Below are 19,981 nucleotides of genomic sequence, written 5' to 3'. Positions count from 1 at the left end.
GTAGAAACAACATAAGATTCAGAGGAATTCCGGAAGATGTCCAACCTGCAGAACTTCAAACTTTCCTGAAGGACCTATTTAGGGACCTGCTGGGCCCAACAGACGGAGTTAACGATACCATGGAAAGAGCTCACAGAGCCTTACGACCTAGAACTGTCTCACAGGAGAAACCGAGAGACGTCATAGTCTGCTTTCATAGCTTTCCATTCAAAGACAGGCTCATGCAGGCGGCCTTCAGGAAACCGCAGATCTCAGAAAGGTTCAAAGAAATACAGCTGCTGCCCGATCTATCTGCACACACTCTTCAACATCGTAGATACTTTCAGCCGGTCACACAGATTCTCCGCAGAGAGAACATCAAATACAGATGGGGTTACCCTACTAAATTAATAATTACAAAGGACAACAAGTCATTCACGGTAACCTCTCTGTCTCAGGGTACGACCCTCTTGGGTCAGTGGGGCCTTATGGCAGTGGACCCCAGGGGACCCCCCGCGACCCAATCTAAGCTGAGAGCCTCGGCCCCTGAGTGGTCGGTGAAAGAACAAGGACCGAAGAGACTTAAAACATTGCAGCCCCCAGATCCTACCCAATTGGAGCCCCGGCTCTCATAATAAGTGACACTTGTGGTTTTCCACACCTCAGGAACCTGACGGGCTACAGGAATGCCCACTTTGGCCTACCAGCTAAGTTCTGCTATTGGGCAGAGAAATTGTGATGGTTTGGCCTCTCATATGCCCCTTCCAAGGTCTCCCCGGCCATTTCTTATGGACTCACATATGCTAGGGTTAGGTGTTTAGAAATGTAATTACGATCTCTGTACTATCTTGACAGACCTACAGGCCCAACATATTTTACAGGCCTAATGTGATTAGACAAGTATACCTCGCCCTTATATGCTCTATCCTATGGGATCATTAAATGTGGCGAAGAATATGTTGATAAATGTGGCTACTAATTGTATGGGTCCGCGTTCCACCGCCTCACGACAGGCCTGGGTACTTTCTACCCCCTTTATGACCAACGCAATTTACCTGGCCTTCGTATTTACTACGCCGGGGGTCCCTTGGCCGTGATGTGGTGGAACGTCTTTCCCTTTTTCCCACCCCTACTTTAGAGGGTTATACCAATGTAATAATGAGTGGGGCCTACATTGTCTTAAATATGCACCTATATATTCATATGTGTCTTCACTCCATTTTATATATTATGTTTATGTGTTTAGACCTTATTGCATTTTCTGTTCCTTGTCAGGTTTCCATGTTCAACTTGAAGTTTTTGTTTGGGTTATGCCCTTAGCGGGTATATAGGTTCATACTCGCCCACTTGCACTTTTGTTTACCTCCTTATAGATTACCTATATAGATAATGGAGTGGGGCTGGACTTTCCAGCTCCCCTCGTCACATATTCGCTCTTAGCTTCCCCCCCCCCACTGGTTAACCCACGCCAGGGTTCCAACTTGGTGGACTATTTCCACCTGTGCTGTCAGTACATTTCCTTCTCACGTGCTAACCACCCACCCCAACCCCTTACCTCTTCACACTTCCCACAGACAAGAGGATCTAGGTATCCTAAAAATTTCTCCTGCACACTTACTTTCCTAGTCAGGAGGTAGAGAATGTCCCACTTACGACTATGCACACATAACTCCAGAGGCTTAAATTCCCCCTACAAGAGGAGTTTACTTTCACGAATGTTACGTCACCACAACCCCGACGTAGTGTTTCTACAAGAAACACATTGGCTGTTATCTTCCCCCACTAGATTCCACTCCCGATCGTACACGACCATTGAGTGCTCCTCATTTATAAAAAAAGCGAGAGGGACCGCTGTCATGATTCACAGGAGGATAGCCTATGAGGAAATCCAGGTACTTAGGGACCCCCAGGCCAGATTCACAATAGTAGTATGTAAACTAGACCACATCCCGCACACCCTTGTCTCGATTTACTTACCCAATTCCCGCCAGCCTGCCTGTCTCAGGAAAATTTTGAGGTTGATTGACCATCATAAACAGGGCAGAGTCATAATTGCAGGGGACTATAACATGATTTGGGACGCCGACCTTGATCGTAAGGCATTAAACCCAAATAGGCCCTCCCCCCAACTGACCCTTCTCTCTACGAGATTTAAAGCAATCATGTCTGAGTTTGGATATTATGATATCTGGCGATCTCTACACACTACAGACAGAGACTTCACTCACTTCTCCCAGGTCCACAAAACCTATTCTAGGTTGGACCATATTTTTTGCTCGTCGGGGACCCTGGATTCAGTACTCCAATCCAACATTCCTCTATGCCCATGGTCTGACCATGACCCGGTGCTTGTTGATTTACAACTTAGTGACCCTTGTCCCCATAAAAGCAGATGGTCTCTCCCACGTAACATTTTAGCGGACATCCCTTTTAGGGAAGACCTACGAAGAGATCTTATAGATCTCATCCAACTCAATGATAATAGCCAGACCGCTGATGACACACTCTGGGGAGCCATTAAGGCGGTTACCAGAGGCTACATCATCCGTAAGCAAGCCCACATTAGGAAACTAGCTGGGCTCTCCCTAGCCCAAGCCCACTGTAAACTAAGACTATTGGAGTCCGCTAACAGAACCACAGTCACTGAAGCGCTATCTTCCCAGATCTCTGAGGTGCGCTCGCATATCAACCATCTTGAGTTGCGACGCACCCAAGAGAATCTCACCAGGCTCAAACAGATGTTTTATTATAAGGGCAATAGGGCAGACACACTGTTGGCGAATAAACTACGCCAATGGAACAGTACGTCCCGCATTCACCAAATCTTTTATAACAACCAGACTCACAAACTCCCCTCACAGATAGGGGACTGCTTCTCAGACTACTACTCAAAGCTTTACGATCTTGAGGGTAATGAGATCAAGGCCCCTGCCTCCACTCAACAGATTAGAGACTTTCTCGATTCCTTAAATCTACCCTCCCTTTCGACGGAACAACAGGAGTACCTGGCTACTCCGTTCACTCAGTTGGAAGTCAAACAGGTCATCCAGCGACTCAAATCGCTTAAGGCCCCTGGTCCTGACGGGTTTCCTGCACAGTTCTACAAAACCTATAATCAAGAACTAGTGCCGCTTCTCCTTAGGTTTTTTAACAGTGCCAGGCAAGGAGGAAGCTTTAAAAGAGAATTTTTGGAAGCTGAGATCATTATGATCCCGAAACCAAATAAAGACCCCTCTCTTTGCCCCAACTATAGGCCTATTTCGCTTATAAATGTGGACATAAAAATTTATTCCAAACTTATTGCGAATCGAATTTGCAAACTTCTGCCTACCCTGGTCAACCCAGACCAAGTGGGGTTTATACACAACCGGGAGGGCCCAGATAACACCAGGCGCCTTATTAATATAGTCTGTGAATCGACAAGAATGAACAAGCCTTTCTCGGTTATCTCTTTAGATGCCGAGAAGGCCTTCGATAGGGTTAGATGGAGCTATCTCTGGGAGACCCTCGACGTCCTTAAATTCCCCCGTGATATATGCCTCGCTATCCAAGCCCTATATTCCAACCCCACAGCCTCAGTTAGGGGAATGGGGTTCCATTCAACTCCGTTCCCCATCCGAAATGGCACGAGGCAGGGATGTCCTCTATCCCCACTTCTGTTCGCCCTAGCAATAGAACCACTTGCAGAAACTATACGCACTAACAAGGCCCTGATGGGTATTACACTCTCGGGCTCTAAACATAGCATTGCCCTATTTGCTGATGACGTGACAGTGTTTTCAGCGGACCCTCTCCACGCCATCCCTAAACTTCTGGATATACTTGAGGCCTTTGGCTCTCTTTCCTTTTATAAACTTAACGTCCCTAAAACAGAAATTTACTGGTGGGGCTTTCCCCAAAAATATATCTCGGCCCTCCAGAGGCAATTTGATTTTAAATGGTCTAGTAAAAATATCACACACCTTGGAGTCAAAATATCAAATGACCCGAAACAAATGGTCAAAGATAACTTTCCACCTTTGCTGGCAGATTTGCGAGCGCTAAAAAACACCTGGGACCATAAGAACATCTCTTGGATGGGCCGCATAGCCTCTCTCAAGATGTCATTCCTCCCACGGCTCACCTATCTGTTTAGGTGCCTACCGATCAGGGTACCCTCCCACTTACTGTTGCAATTCCAAAGCGAATGCACCAAATTCATTTGGCAGAATAAAACCCCGAGGATAGCCCACAAAACGCTCCAGTTCCCGGTTCATTTGGGGGGATTGGCCTCCCCATCCATACTTAAGTATTACGAGGGAGCCATGCTTACGCATATCTCCCAGTGGGGAGTTTTGCAATCTCAAGACAGGTGGAGAGATATCGAACAAGCTTCACTGCCCTTTGATATCTACTTAAAAGATTTAATCTGGACTCCGGACCACAGCCGCAGATCCTTGAACATCCATAACCTAGTAATCATAGAATGCCTGGAGGTTTGGAATAAGATCCGGCATCGTAAGCTTATCGCGCCACATCCCTTCCCAATTACCTCTATCCCCGGCCTCTTTACGGGCCTCCAAGATACACACCCCAACACATGGGCTAGAATGGGGGTGACACAAGTTTCGGATCTCTGGTCTACGGCCAGCGAAGATGGTTATATCAGTTTGTCTAGGGACAGTCTTGGTAAAGACGTCCCACCCCACCTACACTTCGAGCTTACTAGGATTAAGAGTTTCCTATCTAGCTGGGGTTTTTCCCCCTCCACTACGCGCCCACTTACTCCATGGGAGTCTACTTGGAAGGGAGGGCGTAGACTATACAAACCTCTGTCGAGACATTACTGTCTACTTGAGGGCACTGTGCCCCCAGACCTGGCCCCGCATTTGAATAAGTGGGACACCATTCTCCACACTAGAATCCCGGCTAGTGCCTGGCAGGGATCTCTTACCCTGACTAAGAAATCCTTGCATTGTGTGACAATGTTTGAAACACACTATAAAGTTATCTCTCAATGATACCTGGTCCAAGTCCGTTTAGCCAAGATGTTCCCGACGTCCTCCCCACAATGCTGGAGGGAATGTGGGGCCCAGGGGAGCATGATCCACATCTGGTGGGACTGCCCCAAGCTGTCTCACTTGTGGAGCTTATGTTTCCGCACTCTATCTGCTCTTAAGATACAACTGCCCAAAAGCCCTGCCACAGCACTCCTACACTTGAACTTACATACCCTCCCCAAACACCAACAGATCTTTTGTATTTATCTTCTGACCTCGGTTAAAACCTGCATTGCTAGATGCTGGAAGAAAACTTCCCCCCCCGGATGGTCTGATATCCTTAGGAACATGGCCTACTTACAGGCCATGGAAAGGGATATATTCTATAGTCTGGACAAAAGTGACCTGTTTGAGATGGTTTGGGCCGACTGGACGGAAACACACGACACCACATGGCACCCCCAGGTCAGGGTATAGTAACGCACATATCTCCCGCTCTTGACGAATTCTGATAGATATTTTCCTTCCCTTTCCTCCCTCCCCACCCATAAGGATGAACCCTACCCCTTCATTCCCCCCCCCCTCCCTTGTTTTTTTCTTTTTTTTTTTTTTTTTTTTCTTCTCTCTTTTGTAATAACCCATGTAATGTACTGACTTCTATCTCGGATACTTAACAATTTAGCTGTATCCTTTTCAACGATCTATCTCCTTTTTGTTTGTTTGTATTTCATTCTAACAATCTAGGATTTGCTTTGTATCACGATATACAGGGGATCTGCGAATCCCCAGACAATGTTATTCTTGTTAAAACAAATAAAATAAAATATTATAAAAAAAAAAAAAAAAAAAAAAAAAAGTGATTTTCATTTATGAAAACGCTGCTTTTGGACGTTGTATGTAAATATTTTACAATTATAAAACTAAAATTCACCTACGATCCTCCGCCCGTGTAACCGCTGCCATTGAATCTCTATGTCACATTTTTTTTTTCAATCCAATAAAAATCCAGGCCAGAAATAATCAAACACACCATACATGTTGGATCGCTGACTGACAGTCTGGCAACATGTACTTGTACGCATGCGCTTTTTTTGTTGTATACTATGTATTGCATAAGGAATTACATGCATGCGCATAACGGACGTTGAAGACCGAGATACCAATATAACGGCATAATGAGCAGGTGGTTCCACTATCTACGTCGGCTAAGGAATACATCAGGAAGTAATGCCGGGGGTGGAGCAAGGAGCGATAACGCTCAGTAAGTCAAATCGTAATTTATTCAAAAAGCTTTGAGATAGAAAAAAAAAAAAAAATTAGCGATTTTGTTTGTAAACTACTGTAGGAATAAAATTTTACTTTTAAAAGTGCTATAAATTTACCATCACTTTAATGACTGTAGCAGCCTTGTTGTGGACTAAAACTCAGATTGGCTCCTCCAAGTAAGGCAAATAGTGTTTGCAGCAAAAATAATGTAAATTTTCTTTAAAAATGTTAAATTAAACAACTTTACAATTTATTTCCATTAACCAAATGTACACAGTCTTATAATATTTTCACTTCAGTCACCAACTCCTACTGAGCATGTCCAAGAATTCACAGAATATATGTATATGCATTTGTGATTGGCTGATAGCTGTCACGTGATACAGGGGGAGTGGAAATAGACATAACTTTGAAATTTGTTTGTCTCAACTTCAAATGAGTAGATTTTTTTTCTAAGTGCTACTGCATTGTCTTCTTAGCGTGCATTTGTTTATTATGCAAATCTTCTGTATTTACTGGTCCTTTAAAGGGACACTAAACCCATTTTTTTTTCTTTCATGATTAAGATAGAGCATGCAATTTGAAGCAACATTCTAATTTACTCCAATTTTTAGATTTTCTTTGTTCTCTTGCAATTTTTATTTAAAAAAAAGAAGGCATCGAAGCTAAGGAGCCAGCCAAGTTTTGGTTCAGAACACTAGACAGCACTTGTTTAATGGTTGGTGCAATTAGCCACCTATCAGCAAGCACAACCCAGGTTGTGATCCAAAAATGGGCCAGCTTCTAAACTTACATTCTTGCTTTTCAAATAAAGATAGCAAGAGAATGAAGAAAATTTGATAATAGGAGTAAATTAGAAAGTTGCTTAAAATTGCATGCTCTATCTGAATCATGAAAGAAAAAATTGGGTTCAGTGCCCCTTTAAGACTTGGCTGATATATTATTTTATGGCAACACAACAGAAATGTCTTGTAAATTACGTGTTTACTTAAAATAAAAAAGGTATAGTAAAGTCAAAATTAAACGTTTATGGTTTAGATAAAATATGCAATTTTAACCCCTTAAGGACCACAGCACTTTTCCATTTTCTGACCGTTTAGGACCAGGGCTATTTTTACATTTTTGCAGGGTTTGTGTTTAGTTGTAATTTTCGTCTTACTCATTTACTGTATCCACACATTATATACCATTTTTCTCGCCATTAAATGGACTTTCTAAAGATACCAATATTTTCATATCTTATAATTTACTATAAAAAAAAATATATAAAATATGAGGAAAAAATGGAAAAAACCCACACCTTTTTCTAACTTTGACCCCCAAAATCTGTTAAAAATCTACGCACCAAAAATCACCCATGCTAAATAGTTTCTAAATTTTGCCATGAGTTTAGAAATACCCAATGTTTACATGTTCTTTGCAAGTTATAGGGCAATAAATACAAGTAGCAATTGACTATTTCCAAACAACTTTTTTTTTAAATTAACGATAGTTACATTGAAACACTGATATTTCATGCCACCATTTCACTGCCAAATGCAATCCCTAGAGACAGAACTTTTTTTCCCTTTCTGCGATCAGATTTTTTTAGTGAAACTTTTTCTGCAGGTCATTTTTAAATAAAATAAAATTGTAAATTTGTCAGTTACACTAAAGCACCAGGTCAATTGCAATGTGCTGGTTAACTGGAGAATAAAGCAATATTTAAAGTTGTGTAATCTAGTGAAGTAGTTGAAAACTGCATTGCAAATTAGCTGCAGACAAAAAAAGTAATTGTAAAATGTCTCTTGAATTAATTTGTTTCCTTTTTCTCTTAGTCTAACATAGAAATGTAGCAATAAAAAAAGGTGCATTGCTCATACTAACAGCTTACATTCAGAGAAAAAACAGCTTTGCAGACTGTGAAAAGCTAGGGAACGAGCTTGCAAAAATCTCATAGCCAGGCAACAATCAATGCACTGCTGCTTTGCAGCACTACTGCATATTTGATTGTTGTCTTCAAACAGCACTTTTCTCTGGATGCAGTGTGTTAAGGAAAACTTATACAATGCAGCCAGAGAACAGCCTAATGTCTAACAGTTCCTGTTCTTTCTGCAGACATGCTGCATTTTCTGCGATGACATCTCAGATCACTCTATGTTCTGCCTTGGGGATGCAATCAAATAAAAAAAAAAAATTGTTCACTTTTTCACAAACTTTAGGTTTCTCACTGAAATTATTTACAAATAGCTTGTGCAATTATGGCACAAATGGTTGAAAATGCTTCTCTGGGATCCCCTTTGTTCAGAAATAGCAGACTTATATGGCTTTGGGGTTGCTTTTTGGTAATTAGAAGGCCGCTAAATGCCACTGCGCACCACAAGTGTATTATGCCCAGCAGTGAAGGGGTTAATCAGGGAGCATGTAGGGTTAATTTTAGCTTTAGTGTAGTGTTGTAGACAACCCAAAGTATTGATCTAGGCCCATTTTGGTATATTTCATGCCACCATTTCACCGCCAAATGCGATCAAATAAAAAAATAGTTCACTTTTTCACAATCTTCAGGTTTCTCACTGAAATTGTTTACAAACAGTTTGTGCAATTATGGCACAAATGGTTGTAAATGCTTCTCTGGGATCCCCTTTGTTCAGAAATAGCAGACATATATGGCTTTGGCGTTGCTTTTTGGCAAATAATCCGCTGTATTATGTCTAGCAGTGAAGGGCTTAATTAGGTAGCTTGTAGGGTTAATTTTAGCTTTAGTGTAGAGATCAGCCTCCCACATCACACCCCCTGATCCCTCCCAAACAGCTCTCTTCACTCTCCCACCCCACAATTGTCCCTGCCATCTTAAGTACTGGCAAAAAGTCTGCCAGTACTAAAATAAAAGTTTTTTGGTTGGTTTGGGTTTTTCTTTTTAAAAAGAAATAAATAATTCTGCTGTGTAGGATCCCCCCTTAGCCCCCAACAGCTCTCTAACCCCCACCTTATTGTGCGCCATATTATATAGTACCCAGTTTGAAATAAAATATTTATTTTTTATTTAAAAAATACTGTATATTTTATGTAGTGTAGCTGCCCCCCCCCCCTCAACATCCAACCCTCTCCCAGATCGCTTAATTTTAAATTTCCACCCTCCCCAGTCCTCTCTCCCACGGAGTCTCACCTTACACTTGTCCCATAGTGTAGGGTTCCCACCCGCCCACGCACCCACCCCCGTGTGCGCAAGCGCACCCGCACACGATCCCGCCCCCCTCCTTCATCGATGGCCACCCACCCGCCTCCCTGCATCAGCTCCCACCCACCCACAATCACAGCCATCGATGGCCGATGCAGAGAGGGTCACAGAGTGACTCTCTCTGCATTGGGCTGCTAAAAAGTGTTATTGCAGGGTGCCTCAATATCGAAGCATCACTGCAATAACATGAAAACGATCAGGATCGCTTCCACCGCTTTCAAAGACCAACGTCCTTGGTCATTAACTGCATTTTTTTGCAGGACATACCCCATACGTCGTTGGTCGTTAAGGGGTTAAACAACTTCCATTATTAAATTTACTTTATTTTCTTGATATCCTTTGTTGAAAAGTAAGTATAGGTAGGTTCATAGGAGCTCAAGAGCGTGCATATGTCTTTAGTAGTTTATAGCAGCAGTGATTGCAAAAATGTATAACTGCTTCACACAGTGTTGCAAAACAGCACTCACATAGAGTACTAAAGACACATACAAGCTTGGCCTACCTAGATTATTATTTATAGGGACATTAAATCAGAGCATTCATTTGTAAACAACTTTTCAATTTACTTCAATTATCATTTTTGCTTCATTCTTTTGACATCCGCTAATGAAGGAGCAGCAATGCACTACCAGGAACTAGCTGAACACATCACATGAGCCAATCGCCAGCTAGCTCCCAGTAGTGCATTGCTGCCCATGAGCCTACCTATGTATGCTTTTAAAAAAGGAATACCAAGAGAACAAAGCAAATTAGATAATAGAAAGAAATGGGAAAGTTGGTTAAAATTGTATGCTCTGCCTGAATCATAAAAGAAAAATCTGGGGTTTCATATCCCTTTAAGTTGCATTCTGCCTCTTCTGAGTATGGGTAAAACTGACTCATTTTTATTGTGTGATCGCATCGACAATCGCGTGATTTCCTTTTTCAAGCAAGTGTTTACTTTGGAACTTTGTTCCGATCTTCAGTACTTGCCCTGGGCATGAAGGGGTTAACAGGACATGTTGCAGTGTGATTGACACTTTTATCAAGCACCAGCACTTAGCTTCAAACTCTACCCCCTTCTTCCATACACTTTCTATTCTTGTGTTCATTTCAGGTGGATGAGCAATGATGCTCCTCATGCAAAGATAAAACACAAAGATAAAGTAATGTTGGGAAGCCACAGAGAACTGCTGATCCCAAGCAAAAAAAAAAAAAATGCTGTTGACCAGCATTCTTCTGAGGCTCCAGATCGATACTTTGGCTATATGTTTAACCCTTGAGCAGAGCTTAACGACCAAGGACATACAGGGTAAGTCCTACAAAAACTGTCACCTAATGACCAAGGACGTACCCTGTACATCCTCAGGGGTTTCAAGCGGTGAAAGCGATCCTGATCACTTCCAGACGCTTTCATGGTATTGCAGTGATGCATCAATATTGAGGCATCCTGCAATACCTTTTTTTTACCCACTAATGCAGAGAGAGACATTCTGTGGCCCTCTCTGCACCGGCAGCGATGGTGCCGATCGTTGGTGGGTGGGAGCCATAGAAGGGAGGCAGGTCGACGGCCCATCGTTGCTTAAAGGGACATAAAACCCAAAATTTTTCTTTCATGATTCAGATAAAGAATACAATTTTAAACAACTTTCTAATTTACTTATATTATCTCATTTGTATCATTCTCTTGGTATAATTGATTGAAGGAGCAGCAATGCACTACTGGTTTCTAACTGGAAGTTGCATTCTGCCTCTTCTGAGTATGGGTAAAACTGACTCATTTTTATTGTGTGATCGCATCGACAATCGCGTGATTTCCTTTTTCAAGCAAGTGTTTACTTTGGAACTTTGTTCCGATCTTCAGTACTTGCCCTGGGCATGAAGGGGTTAACAGGACATGTTGCAGTGTGATTGACACTTTTATCAAGCACCAGCACTTAGCTTCAAACTCTACCCCCTTCTTCCATACACTTTCTATTCTTGTGTTCATTTCAGGTGGATGAGCAATGATGCTCCTCATGCAAAGATAAAACACAAAGATAAAGTAATGTTGGGAAGCCACAGAGAACTGCTGATCCCAAGCAAAAAAAAAAAAAATGCTGTTGACCAGCATTCTTCTGAGGCTCCAGATCGATACTTTGGCTATATGTTTAACCCTTGAGCAGAGCTTAACGACCAAGGACATACAGGGTAAGTCCTACAAAAACTGTCACCTAATGACCAAGGACGTACCCTGTACATCCTCAGGGGTTTCAAGCGGTGAAAGCGATCCTGATCACTTCCAGACGCTTTCATGGTATTGCAGTGATGCATCAATATTGAGGCATCCTGCAATACCTTTTTTTTACCCACTAATGCAGAGAGAGACATTCTGTGGCCCTCTCTGCACCGGCAGCGATGGTGCCGATCGTTGGTGGGTGGGAGCCATAGAAGGGAGGCAGGTCGACGGCCCATCGTTGCTTAAAGGGACATAAAACCCAAAATTTTTCTTTCATGATTCAGATAAAGAATACAATTTTAAACAACTTTCTAATTTACTTATATTATCTCATTTGTATCATTCTCTTGGTATAATTGATTGAAGGAGCAGCAATGCACTACTGGTTTCTAACTGAACACATGGGTGAGCCAATGACAATCGGTATATATTTGCACCGACCAATCAGCATTGAGAACCTAGGTGCTTTGTTGCTCCTGATCTTTCCTAGCTAAACCTTTCAGCAAAGGATAACAAGAGAAGGAAGCTAATTAAATAATAGAAGTAAATTGGAATGTTGTTTAAAACTGTATGCTCTTTCTGATTAATGAAAGAAAATTTGGAGGTTTCATGTCCCTTTAAAGGGACAGTATACACTCATTTTCATATAACTGCATGTAATAGACCCTACTATAAAGAACAAGATGCACAGATACTAATATAAAAATCCAGTATAAAATTATTTAAAAACGTACTTAGAAGCTCTCAGTTTAGCTCTGTTGAAAAGGTATTTGGAAATCCCCACTGCAAGTGGGAAATAAGACCCTCCCCCTTCTTTTGCGTATGAAAAGACCCTTTACACAAACAGGAGCAAGCTGGATAAGGTAGTTGATGGTATTCACTTTGGGGCTTGGTTAGGAGTCTGAAAATCAGAGCAATGTTAATTTAAAAATAAGCAAAACTATACATTAAAAAAAAAAAAAAAAAAAAAAAAAAAAAAAAATTTATGGGCTATATAAATAGATCATCTACAAAACATTTATGCAAAGAAAAAATGTGTATAATGTCCCTTTAAGATCCAGTTCCTGTCTTAGTAATGTGCACGCCGGGGGGCAGGAGCGCGCAGGAGGCACGGGCGCGCAACATTCACAATTATGCCTTTCAAAATGTATGGGAAGGAGGGACGGAGAGGGGAATAAATGATGGGCAAAGGATCTGGGAGGGGGTAGGGTATTGAGGGGGGAAGCTACCCTAAAGAAAAAAATGTATTCAATATAAAAAAAAAAACTTTTTTTGGGGGGGCAAACTGGGTACTGGCAGACAGCTGCCAGTACCCAAGATGGCGGATCAGGGAGGTTGGGGGCTAAATGGGGATCCAACACTGCAGAATCAATATTAAAAAAAAATGCCTTTTATTTTAGTACTGGCAGACTTTCTGCCCATACTTAAGATGGCGGTGACAATTGTGAGGTGGTAGAGGGAAGAGAGCTGTTTCAGGGGGGTCAGGGTGGAGGCTGATCTAATACACTAAAGCTAAAATTAACCCTACAAGCTACTGCTGGGCATAATACAAGTGTGGTGTACAGCGGCATTTGGCGGCCTTCTAATTACCAAAAAACAATGGACAAAGTCATATATGTCTGCTATTTCTGAACAAAGAGGATCCCAGAGAAGCATTTACAACCATTTGTGCCATAATTGCACAAGCTGTTTGTAAATCATTTAAGTGAGAAACCTAAAGTTTGTAAAAAAGTGAACTATTTTTTTTATTTGATCGCATTTGGTGGTGAAATGGTGGCATGAAATATACCAAAATTGGCCTAGATCTATACTTTGGGTTGTCTACTAAAAAAAAAAAAAAAAAAAATACATGTGAAGGGATATTCAGGGATTCCTGACAGATATCAGTGTTACAATGTAACTAGCGCTAATTTTGAAGGGAAAAAAAATGGTTTGGACATAGCAAAGTACTTGTACTTATTGTCCTATAACTTGCAAAAAAAAAAGCAAAGAACATGTAAACATTGGATATTTCTAAACGCAGGACAATATTTAGTAACTATTTAGCATGGGTGTTTTTTGGTGGTTGTAGATGTGTAACAGATTTGGGGGGTCAAAGTTAGAAAAAGTGTGTTTTTTTTTCCATTTTTTCATCATATCTTATAAAAGAAAAAAGTAAATGATATGATATTATGAAAATAATGGTATCTTTAGAAAGTCCATTTAATGGAAAAAGCGGTATATAATGTGTGGGTACAGTAAATGAGTAAGAGGGAAATTACATCTAAACACAAACACAGCAGAAATGTAAAAATAGTCCTGGTCCTTAAAAGTGAATGTAAAGTTTCATCAAGTAGTGCCCGGTTTTTAAAAATACTATTAAATCAGGGGCACTTTCATTGATGAAACTTTACATTGCACCATATTTGTAGAAATACTTACCTCTTCGTCTTGAAAGCCGATCCAGCCCGTCGCAAGCCTCTTCCTACATCAGCAATGACGATTCCGGCATCCTCCAATCACGGCTTCCCCCCGGGGGAAGCATTGCCTAAAACAACGCAGTGAATGGAGGAAGGCCGGAATCGTCTCTTCTCACATAGGAAGAGGCTTGCGACGGGCTGGCAAAGCGCTGGAGCAATTTTCAAGACGAAGAGGTATTTCTACAAATATGGTGCAATGTAAAGTTTCATCAATGAAAGTGCACCTGTTTTTAATAGTATTTTTAAAAACCGGGCACTACTTGATGAAACTTTACAAGTTTAAAAAGGTCTGTTCACTAAGAAGTTAAACAAATATAGTTACAGGGTCGCAAGTGCTATAATTACATGCTCTAACAACTTACAGCATGTATTTTTGTTCACTATAATGGCCCTTTAATTATGTTTACTTCCCTGTATTAAAAAAAGCCTGTCTAGATTAAGAACATAAATGACAAACAAAGCATTTTGGGTACTGTACTGACATGATCGTCTGTGTTGTGTTTGGAAGTCATAGCAGCAACATTATTTGGAGTTACACTGCCAGTTAAAGGGTCATAATACTTATATGCTAAATTACTTGAAAGTGATGCAGCATAACTGGAAAAGCTGGCAAGAAAATATCACCTGAGCATCTCTATGTAAAAAAGAAGGATATTTTACCTCAAAATTTCTTCAGCTTACAAGAGTGCTTAGGTAACCGTTATATTTCAGCTACTGTCCAGCTGCAAGTTGGAAAAAAGGGGGGGGGGGGAAACACAATAGCCAATCAGCATGCTTTGCTGTGATCTCATGAGATTTCACTAAATTCTTGTGAGATTTCATAGTAAACATAATTAAACTGAATAGGGAAATAACACACGCTCCCTTGCAAGTCCTGGGACTAGTATCCTGGTTGGCTGCTTAAAGTCAATTTAGAATTTGGTGTGCATACTTAGGAAATTTTGAGATAAATAGCTTCCTTTTTTACATAGAGATGTTAAGGTGTTATTTTCTAATCAGCTTTTTGCACCTATGCTGCATAACTTTCAAGTGTTTTAAAATTTGGGTATTATGTCTCTTTAAATGGCTGCCGCTATAGAAATGATAGTAAGGTTTTATTTTGCCATTCCTTTCTGTTCATCCTACAATATGTGGTGTTGGGGCAGAGTATTAAATCTGCCAGTGTATGTTGTATCATGCCTGTCTGTATAGGAAAAGGCACATAGTAGATTATATGCGCCAAGCCAAGAACTCACTCTTCAATAAGTAAAATCTTTAAAGTTTCTACACAATTCAGCTATGCTTTTCTCATATCTAACGTACACATGTGGGTGCATAAGCTGCATTAAATAATTTAGGAACTGTCAAAGTTGAACAGAAAAAAAAAAAAGATTTTGTCTTTGCGAATGTAACCCTGTTTCCCAAACTAATTCAGCATATGAACCCCAGTAGGGTGTCAAAATTAATGATGGAGCAAAAAGCATTCTAAAACAGCTGACAAAGAACACACTCCTTCTCCAGGATCCTTAAATATCTCATTAACAAAAAGGAATGTCAAACCACACTGCTGAACTATATACAAAGTCTCTTAATCTGATATTGCTATTTCAGTGGTTGCAAATTTAGCTGCTATTTGTTTGCTCCATGCAGATCAATTTTCACCAGCAAAAAAAAAAAACTTTTGGAGCAATGTTCATGTGATTCCCTATTCACACACACACACAAAATAAAAAATTCAGTAAACAGTAAAAGTATTGAAAAAATAAACTATCCAAAGCACAAATTGATGCAATCATAATTTGTGTGCTAAAACATTTAAAATTATTTATTAGCGGCTCATTTTAGACTAATATTGGCTTGAATTTAATGGGCAGACGACCCAGCTTAAATAGGTTATGGGGAAAGCTAACACACTGTATGTATATATATATATATATATATATATATATATATATATATATATATATATATATATATATATATATATATACACATACATATACACACACATACACGTCACACACATACACTTTTCTGATTTCACAGCTGACACTTTTTTCTTTTCTTTTTTTATCAACAAATAAATTAATAAATAACATCTAAGTTTCCACCTAAACGTTATCTAAATTTAGAAGCACAGACAGAACATCTATAATTAATAGGCCACCCACCCAAAAGTTTATTTTGGAATTGATGCTATAGAAGGCTAAAGTTACTTGGCTGGGAGAGGAGTATAAAATGGGAGAGGTACATTCCTTGATCAACAACCGAGAAAGATTTTCTTAAAATCACAACTGCAACAATTACTGACAGCTGATAATATTCAGTGGAACACTGAAAACAATATATTAACTGTTAACATAACACAATGTATGGTTACACTCAAATGATTGCAATTTTGACAGTGGAAATTGCTATTAATTTCAGATTTACAGAGCAGAATAAAAGGATTTCCCAGGGCTGGGTGGAAGGAATCTGGTCTACACAAGATATGTATACTTAAAACATGTAAATAAAGTGCAAATAGAGGTCACATATTTCACTGGGCGCTAAAACCTATTTGACCTTAGCACCTGCAGATCCATATTTTTTTTTATCACATTAGGAGTTTTAATGTTGTCACCAAATGCAAAATTTTGTAGAAAAAAAATGTACATCAATTGTCATTTGGCCTTGCAAGTCACATATATATATATATATATATATATATATATATATATATATATATATATATATATATATATATATGGTATAAACTAGATTTTCCTTACCAAAACTGCATAAAGCAATTACACAAATAACATTATTAATACACACTGATAAATCAGAGCTGGGAACCATGTTATTGAATAACAAAATAAGGGAGCCACCACCCATCATTGTCCCAAATTCTTTTTAAAGTTTACATTATACCTAGAGCTGTCACTCAGCTCTCTGATCAATACCCCTTCTCTTGTTTCATTTTCAGACGTAAATTATTCAGCAGCTGTAATCTTACCTGGGAAGTATTCACAGCAGCAGATCTCTTCCTTTCTCTTTCCCAAAACGTGCAGGACATAGAAGGGTTATTATAGCCACCATAAACAGCCACCAACTTCCAGGGTTCTCAGAATAAATCCTTCCAAAGGCATTTAAATCCCACCGCACTAAAGGTATCCTTGGTCCGGAGGGCGGGATACACTCATAATATCCTATATCCTAGAAAACTTGTAATAATACTTCTTGGGAATCGAGTGCTCCCCCTCCCACCTTTAACAAACAGTAAAACTTGCAGCTGTTCGCCTCCCTCTGTTGCAATGAATTAACTTTGTGTGGGCAACTCACCCATTAAATCTGCTTGGCTGATCTCTAGAAATCCACGAGATCTCTTCCTAGTCAGGCAGATTACACTATTTGCATGAACTCGCTTCCTATAAAAGTTGCATGGCTTTGCAATCCCGTAGTAGTTGCCCTGTGCGCTCTCAGTAACTTTGTTTTCTAGGTTGGCAATCCTCTCTTCCTTTCTTTCTACAGTGCGGTCGGCTACAATGAGGCTGGGAACGTGGCATAATCTCCTCCCTACCCGCCTCCTACTCTCAAAGTCTTTCAACTTTTTACAAGGGAACTTTGCAGTAATATGACGCCATCTACTGGATCTTTATCTTTCTATCAGACGTTTCTCAACATACAAACTTTGCATTTGATTTATTTATGCCCTCCTGTTCCACTCTCACCGCCATCCCCTTGCTATAGTATATTAGTAGTTAGGTTGGTGTGTATATATATATATATATATATATATACATATATATATATATATATATATATATATATATATATATATATATATATATATATATAATTTATTCAATGGTGGAAAAAACGTTTTTGCCACATCTATAAGACACATTCTACAATGAGAGCTTGTCTATTCTAGATAAAAATAGTAAACTAAGATTTCCACTTCCAAATATTTACAGCCACATCCTTAAATGTATTATTATTATTGTTATTATTTCGTAACTTCTTATTTTAGCGTATTTTATTCCCTATGGCAGAATCAAGCATTCTAAATTACCAGCCACTGTTAATCATAATCATTTCTATACAAATGCAGCAAATGAAGAAACTGCACAGGCAGCTTGTAGAAGTGACACTGAACTGCTGTTAGGGCACTTATTGACATACTCAATTGAATCCCTTTTGCCATCAAGCCATTGGTTATTAACCATGTTTGTCTATTAACCCCTGCAATGGCAAGATTAGTCTCCCTGAAACTATTTTAACCTCTCTTTCTCACTTACCCATCATTATAAGTACATGCGCTACATTAACCCTTTCCTTACAACTGATTACATATCCCATTTATTCTGTGTAGTCTCTTAACCCAATGCAATGCCAATATGACTCACCCTGCAATAACTCTTTTAAAGGGACACTCAGGTCAAAATTAAAATTTCATGATTCAGAGTATGTAATTTTAAAACAACTTTCCAATATACTTCCATTAATGAAATGTGCACAGTATTTTTATATTTACAATTTATGAGTCACCAGCTCCTACTGAGCATGTGCAATAATTCACAGACTATACGTATATGCATTTGTGATTGGCTGACTGTCACATGATGCAAGGGGAGTGGAAATATACATAACTGAAATTTGTCAGAAAAAGAATCTACTTCTCATGTGAAGTTCAGACAAAGTGCATTTGTTAATTATGCAAATCTACTGTATTTCCCATTTCCTTTAACCCATATTCTCCCCTTATCCCTCACCAGAACTACATTCCCCACATTAACTCTTTCCACAAAGCAAATTAAGAATCATCTTTCTCCTGTGTCAGCTCTAAATGAAAATTATGAAATCCTAGCAGACCCTGTGTGTGGGGGGAGGAGGGTTAGTAGCAAAGCCAAGGGTATATATGTATGTTTGTGAAGTGATATTATAGGTGTCTGAGATTTTCTGCAGCTATGTTGCTTAAAGGGACATAAAATCCAACATTTTAGAGAATACAATTTTTAAAAAGTTTCCATTTTACTTCTATGATCAAATTTGCTTCATTCTCACTCTATTATTTGTTTAAAGGGACAGTAAACCTACAAAAAATAATGTTATATAATTCTGCACATAGTGCAGAATTATATAACATTATATTAGTGCTATTGGTATAAAACCTTATATTCCCTTATAGTCACAGCCCAGCCCGACCGCGCCATTATACACAGTGCAGCTCGCTCCTGCTGTCAGACAGAGCAGGAGTGAGCTGCACTTAGTGTTATGGCGCGGTCGGGCTGGGCTGTGACTATACAGCTGGCCCGATGCGCTGTGTAATAAAAACAGACCCGCTCACAAGAGCACAGAGAGCGGGTCTGAAAAATTGATATATTTTAAAAAAAATTCAAAGGGAATATCATATAATGTTATATAATTCTGCACTATGTGCAGAATTATATAACATTATTTTTTAGGTTTACTGATACCTAGATAGGTTGCGTGCACATGCCTGAAGCACTACATGACAGGAGATTGTGCTCCCATCTAATGCTCTTGCTAATGTATAACATTGTTGCAAAACTGCTGCCATATATTGCTGCAGACAAGTGCACACTCCTAATCTTACCTTCCTGTTTTTTAACAAAGGATAACAAGAAAACAGATACAATTTGATAATAGTAAATGGTAAAAGTAAATTGGAAAGTTGCTTAAAATTGTAGGCTCTGTCTGAATCATGGTCTGAATCATGAAAGGACATTGTTTTGGGTTTGGGTTACAAACATACTGGACAATCTATCTTGATCACATAATGTATATTTTCCACAACTGTGCTTTCATTTTACCCCTTGACTCCAGTAGCAGACAAATCAATCATTTTACCTTTTTTTGCTGCCAGTAACATATGTAAACAGAAATTATTTGACCCCCC

General features: G+C 39.6%; 1 protein-coding gene across 1 annotated transcript in view; it reads right to left on the bottom strand.

The window, feature by feature from the left end:
• UTRN (utrophin) overlaps positions 1 to 17,586 on the bottom strand; it is a 1,395,536-nt gene extending 1,377,950 nt beyond the window's left edge. Inside the window, exon 1 of the mRNA XM_053711837.1 lies at positions 17,075 to 17,586. The gene's annotated coding sequence lies outside the window, so the exon portion shown is untranslated. The remainder of the gene's footprint in view (positions 1 to 17,074) is intronic.
• Between the last annotated feature and the right edge of the window lie 2,395 nt (positions 17,587 to 19,981).

Source organism: Bombina bombina, chromosome 4 (genome assembly GCF_027579735.1).
Source record: "Bombina bombina isolate aBomBom1 chromosome 4, aBomBom1.pri, whole genome shotgun sequence".
Taxonomy (NCBI): domain Eukaryota; kingdom Metazoa; phylum Chordata; class Amphibia; order Anura; family Bombinatoridae; genus Bombina; species Bombina bombina.
Note: the sequence above shows the minus strand (reverse complement) of the source record. Positions and strands in the feature narration are given on the sequence as shown.